Source organism: Anabrus simplex, chromosome 3 (genome assembly GCF_040414725.1).
Source record: "Anabrus simplex isolate iqAnaSimp1 chromosome 3, ASM4041472v1, whole genome shotgun sequence".
Lineage (NCBI taxonomy): Eukaryota > Metazoa > Arthropoda > Insecta > Orthoptera > Tettigoniidae > Anabrus > Anabrus simplex.
Window position 1 is genome coordinate 85,293,078 of NC_090267.1, and position 5,618 is coordinate 85,298,695.

The 5,618-nt window shown below is 44.4% G+C and overlaps 1 non-coding gene across 1 annotated transcript; it reads left to right on the top strand.

Annotated features, from left to right (window-relative positions):
* The first annotated feature begins 4,073 nt into the window (after nt 1-4,073).
* On the top strand, nt 4,074-4,147 carry TRNAN-GUU (transfer RNA asparagine (anticodon GUU)). The gene has a single exon. It is a non-coding gene; the product is annotated as a tRNA-Asn (tRNA).
* The last annotated feature ends 1,471 nt before the right edge of the window (nt 4,148-5,618 follow it).

Genomic DNA, 5,618 nt, shown 5'->3' on the forward strand with positions numbered 1-5,618 from the left:
TTTACAGAAGGAAAAGGAGATGTTATACAGGATGAGTCGATAAGACGGTCCAGCTCAAATGTCTGCGGATCGGATGAAGATATCGACATTGTTTTCATATTCTTAAATTATAATACGACCGGACGAGTTGGCCGTACGGTTAGAGGCGCGTGGATGTGGATGTGATTGCATCCGGGAGATAGTGGGTTCGAATCCCGCTCTTGGCAGCCCTGAATATGGTTTTTCCCTGGTTTCCCATTTTCACACCATCGTCGCCGTAAGACATATCTGCGTCGGTGCGACGTAAAGCAAATAACAAAAAAAAAACACTTCCAATTCCTAGGCCTTTCCTATCCCATCGTCGCCATAAGGCTTATCTGTGTCGGTGTGACGTAAAGCCACTAGCAAAAAAAATTATAATACGATACTCTGAAAACAGTATGCTCTTCTTTTCCGTGAAATTATTCATTAATAATATTCATATACAACAGGCGGTAACAGAAATCAAAGAGGAATTTGGAAAAGGAATCACAATCCAAGGAGAGAAAATCAAAACTCTGATATTTGCCGCTGATATTGTTATTTTATCGGCGTCCGCAGAAGATCAGGAGAAATTGCTGAATGGTATGGACAGAGTCTCGGGGAAGGAGTACAAGGTACAAGATGAAAATAAATAAATCCAAAACAAAAGTAATGGAGTGCAGTCGAATGGAGGCTGGTGATGCAAGAAATATTAGACTAGAAAATGAAGTCTTAAAGGAAGTAGATGAATATTGTTACCTGTGTAGTAGAATAGCTAACGATGGCAGAAGTAACGAAATAAAATGCAGGCTCGCACAAGCAAGGAAGAGCTTTCTTAATCTGTTTACCCTCCAGGGTTGGTTTTTCCCTCGGACTCAGCGAGGGATCCCACCTCTACCGCCTCAAGGGCAATGTCCTGGAGCGTGAGACATTCGGTCGGGAGATGAAACAAGGGAGGATGACCAGTACCTCGCCCCAGGCGGCCTCACCTGCTATGCCGTGCAAGGGCCTTGTGAGGGGATAGGCAAGGAAGAGGGAAGGAAGTGGCCATGGCCTTAAGTTAGGTACCATCTAGGCATTTGCTTGAAGTAGACGTGGGAAACAACGGAAAACCACTTCCAGGATGCCTGCGGTGGGAATCGAACCCACCTCTACTCAGTTGACCTCCTGAGGTTGAGTGGACCTCGTTTCCAGACCTCGTACCACTTTTCAAATTTCGTGGCAGAGCCGGGAATCGAAGCCGGGCCGAACCTCCGTGGGTGGCAGCTAATTAAACTAACCACTACACCACAGAGGCGGGCTATGATATTGTTCCGAGGTATCTGTGGAACAGCAGAGGTGAAAGAAGGTGCGGGGGTGAACAGGTCTCAGGCTACAAAATTAAAGTTAATTTAAAATTAACAAGGTTATATTTTCTTTTCAAAATCAAGAAATAACAAGCATGGCAGGTACAGAGTAGCAAAGCAACAAAGAACAATTACAGTATTAACAGGATTTGGGCTTCGAGCCCCGGACTCACAATTCTTGGGCAACTAGCCCAACTTTACCCCAAAACAAGATTTAACAGAGGGGCAGAAAACCCCATTCATGCCCAGGAGCACTTGCTCTAAATTACACAGAAAAGCCTCATCGAGGCATACACACTCAATTTTCAAAAAAGAGCCACTCGCTCTCAACTTTAAGCCTATCAAAGGCCACACCAAACTCCACCTTCAAGTTGTCCTCTAAGGACATAGACACCGGGGTAAAATATCCAACATACTGAGGTCTATCAAGTAAAAAAAGGTTAATTACATGACCTCCAAAATAACAATTTGAGAGGAGGCGATCTGCACTCCTAATACCTTTTGTTTAAAACCTAATCTGGCTCTAGGCCGCTAATGCAAGGGCTAATCCCATACTAAAGAGGTGACTTTAGAAAGAAACGATTTACATTACGTTAAGGAAGAATTGGTTGTGAAAAATAAGTTCACCTCAAAACAATATGAGTGGGAGCTCGAGAGAGTTAAGCACTCTCTATCCCAATATGTAGCTTAAAAGAGAATAGATACAAAGAGTCTTTACATTTTAGGGAAAAGTTACATGGTGGAAAAACTTCGGACCCGCCCCGAGAGTTAAACTGCTGAGCTAGCAAGAAAAGAAGTTATTAAACGGCCATTACCTTGTTGTCGAACTGCTGCCGAAGAAAGAGGCGCTTCCCGCCCCCTGCTACGTACTTTACACTTTGAAAGTTGGTACTGAAGTGGCCCAGAGACCCGAAAATCAGCAGTTTATATACTCTCGTGGAAAGTTCGAGGCGTTTCGGAAATGAGAACACCCGCCCACAAAAACTTTATTGGCTAGGGTTAAGCAAGATATTCAAGTTGGAGAAGATACATCTGATTGGTTATAAATTAATTAAAGAAATTCGGGATTGGCTAAATTCAAAACAAGGGGAAAGAAAGGGTTATACAGCCAACTTAAACAATAACAGAAAGAAATTTAACAAGGAACAAACTTTTGAAATAAAAATTTCTCCAAAAAAATCAGTTCTTTCACTTCGCACTAGGGTGCACCTTTGTAGTTCTTCAGTAGTGTCCTCTAGAAGAGAAAGTTCACACTTCTTACTACAGTTAAAACAAAAATACATCGAAAACGACCCAGTTCAGAAACTCCAAAATTTCCAAGTAGTGACATCTTCTGAGAAACTTGAAAATTAAAACATTAGATAAAGTTCAGACTTCCTCCAGTAGGGGAGTTTCAACTGGCGCAAAGTTCGAATTAGCGGCGTGGAGGTACAGATATAATAATAATTATGATCATGACTTCTTCCAAGTCAGGGTGCCCCGTCCTCTCTTGTACTTAACTACATCTAAGCATCTCATCTTACAACTATGATCTACACTTCATTAACTAAATACTCTAACACCGTTAGTTCATACACTTGAACTCAGACTGTAGCATGGATAGAAGAATATAAGTAGTATAGTATGTCCGCCTCTGAGATGTAATGGGTAGTGTGATTAGCTGCCAATCCCGAAGGGCCGGGCTTGATTTCCGGCTCTGCCACGAAATTTGAAAAGTGTTTCCAGCGGTGGAACGGGGTCCACTCAGCCTCGTGAAGTCAACTGAGTAGAAGGTTGGGGGGGGGGGGGGGTGCACGATTCTCACCTCAGCCATCCTCGAAGTGGTTTTCTGTGGTTTCCCACTTCTCCTCCAGGAAAATGCCGGGATGGTACCTAATTTAAGGCCACAGCTTCTTCCTTCCCTCATCCTTGTCTATTCTTTCCTATCTGCCCCCCGCCACGAGCCCCCTATTCAGCATAGCAGGTAAGGCCGCTTAGTACTCCTCCCCAGTTATATCCCCAACCCAAAGTCTCACGCTGCAGGACAATGCCTTTGAGGTGGTAGAGCTGGAATCCCTCGCTGAGTCCGAGAGGAAAGCCAACCCTGGATGGTAAACGGATTAAGAAAGAAAGAAAGAAAGAAAGAAAGAAAGAAAGAAAGAAATACTAATTAGTATGGTGCTTAGTTCTTTTTTGAATTGCATATGAATAATTTTTCATATTCCATGCTAATATGATTTATTACATCTTTATTTCCCACCTCTACCGCCTCAAGGGCAGTGTCCAGGAGCGTGAGACTTTGGGTTGGGGATACAACTGGGGAGGAGTACTAAGCGGCCTTACCTGCTATGCTGAATAGGGGATTTGTGGGTGGGGGAGGGAATAGGAAAGAATAGACAAGGATGAGGGAAGGAAGTGGCCGTGGCCTTAAGTTAGGTACCATCCCGGCATTTGCCTGGAGGAGAAGTGGCAGACCATGCAAAACCACTTCAGGTTGGCTGAGTTGGGAATCGAACCTGCCACTATTCATTTGAACTCGCGATGTTGAGTGGCCCTTTTTCAGCTCTCGTACCACTTTTCAAATTCCGTGGTAGAGCCGGATATCGCATTCGGGCATGGCAAGTATCACACTAAAAAGCGCATCACAGAGGCGGCCAGAAAGTATGTTTTATTTCCCGTTAAACAGTCATGTTAAGGTGCCTATCGGCAAATAAAGTATACTTTGTCCTAATGGCAGTGCTCCCGTAAGCCTCCGTGGCGCAATCGGCTAGCGCGTTCGGCTGTTAACCGAAAGGTTGGTGGTTCGAGCCCACCCGGGGGCGCAAATATTTGTTGATTTTTATGGTATTTAGCAAGTAATGCTGTTACTGCCTATGCATTAACAACAATACAGATGTACGGATGATCTTACATTTTCTTCTAGCAGCACTTTGAGATTCGACTACAGTGATGAGAATAGCCGAATATCGTGCTGACGTCCATGTGGAGATGAATCTTCGTAGCGGATTCTCGGGACCGAGGAAAATGCAGGACGTACGGTTAATTCCTGTATAAGAGCAGATTCACAGAAGGAAAAGGAGATGTTATACAGGATGAGTCGATAAGAAGGTCCAGCTCAAATGTCTGCGGATCGGATGAAGATATCGACATTGTTTTCATATTCTTAAATTATAATACGACCTGGCGAGTTGGCCGTACGGTTAGAGGCGCGTGGATGTGAGGTTGCATCCGGGAGATAGTGGGTTCGAATCCCGCTGTCGGTAGCCCTGAAGATGGTTTTCCGTGGTTTCCTATTTTCACACCAGGCTGACCTTAATTAAGGCCACGGCCGCTTCCTTCCAGTTTCTAGGCCTATACTATCCCATCGTCGCCGTAAGACATATCTGTGTCGGTGCGACGTAAAGCCACTAGCAAAAAATAAATTATAATACGATACTCTGAAAACAGTATGCTCTTCTTTTCCGTGAAATTATTAATTAATAATATTCATATACAACAGGTGGTAACAGAAATCAAAGAGGAATTTGGAAAAGGAATCACAATCCAAGGAGAGAAAATCAAAACTCTGAGATTTGCCGCTGATATTGTTATTTTATCCGCGTCTGCAGAAGATCAGGAGAAATTGCAGAATGGTATGGACAGAGTCTCGGGGAAGGAGTACAAGGTACAAGATGAAAATAAATAAATCCAAAACAAAAGTAATGGAGTGCAGTCGAATGGAGGCTGGTGATGCAAGAAATATTAGACTAGAAAATGAAGTCTTAAAGGAAGTAGATGAATATTGTTACCTGTGTAGTAGAATAACTAACGATGGCAGAAGTAAGGACATAAAATGCAGGCTAGCACAAGCAAGGAAGAGCTTTCTTAATCTGTTTACCCTCCAGGGTTGGTTTTTCCCTCGAACTCAGCGAGGGATCCCACCTCTACCGCCTCAAGGGCAATGTCCTGGAGCGTGAGACATTCGGTCGGGAGATGAAACTAGGGAGGATGACCAGTACCTCGTCCCCAGGCGGCCTCACCTGCTATGCCGAGCAAGGGCCTTGTGAGGGGATAGGCAAGGAAGAGGGAAGGAAGTGGCCGTGGCCTTAAGTTAGGTACCATCTAGGCATTTGCCAGAAGAAGAAGTGGGAAACAACGGAAAACCACTTCCAGGATGCCTGCGGTGGGAATCGAACCCACCTGTACTCAGTTGACCTCCCGAGGCTGAGTGGACCCCGTTTCCAGCCCTCGGACTACATCTACTCCTTTCTGTTTATTATATTCCTACCTTGCTCTACCCCTCTTTTGCCGCCA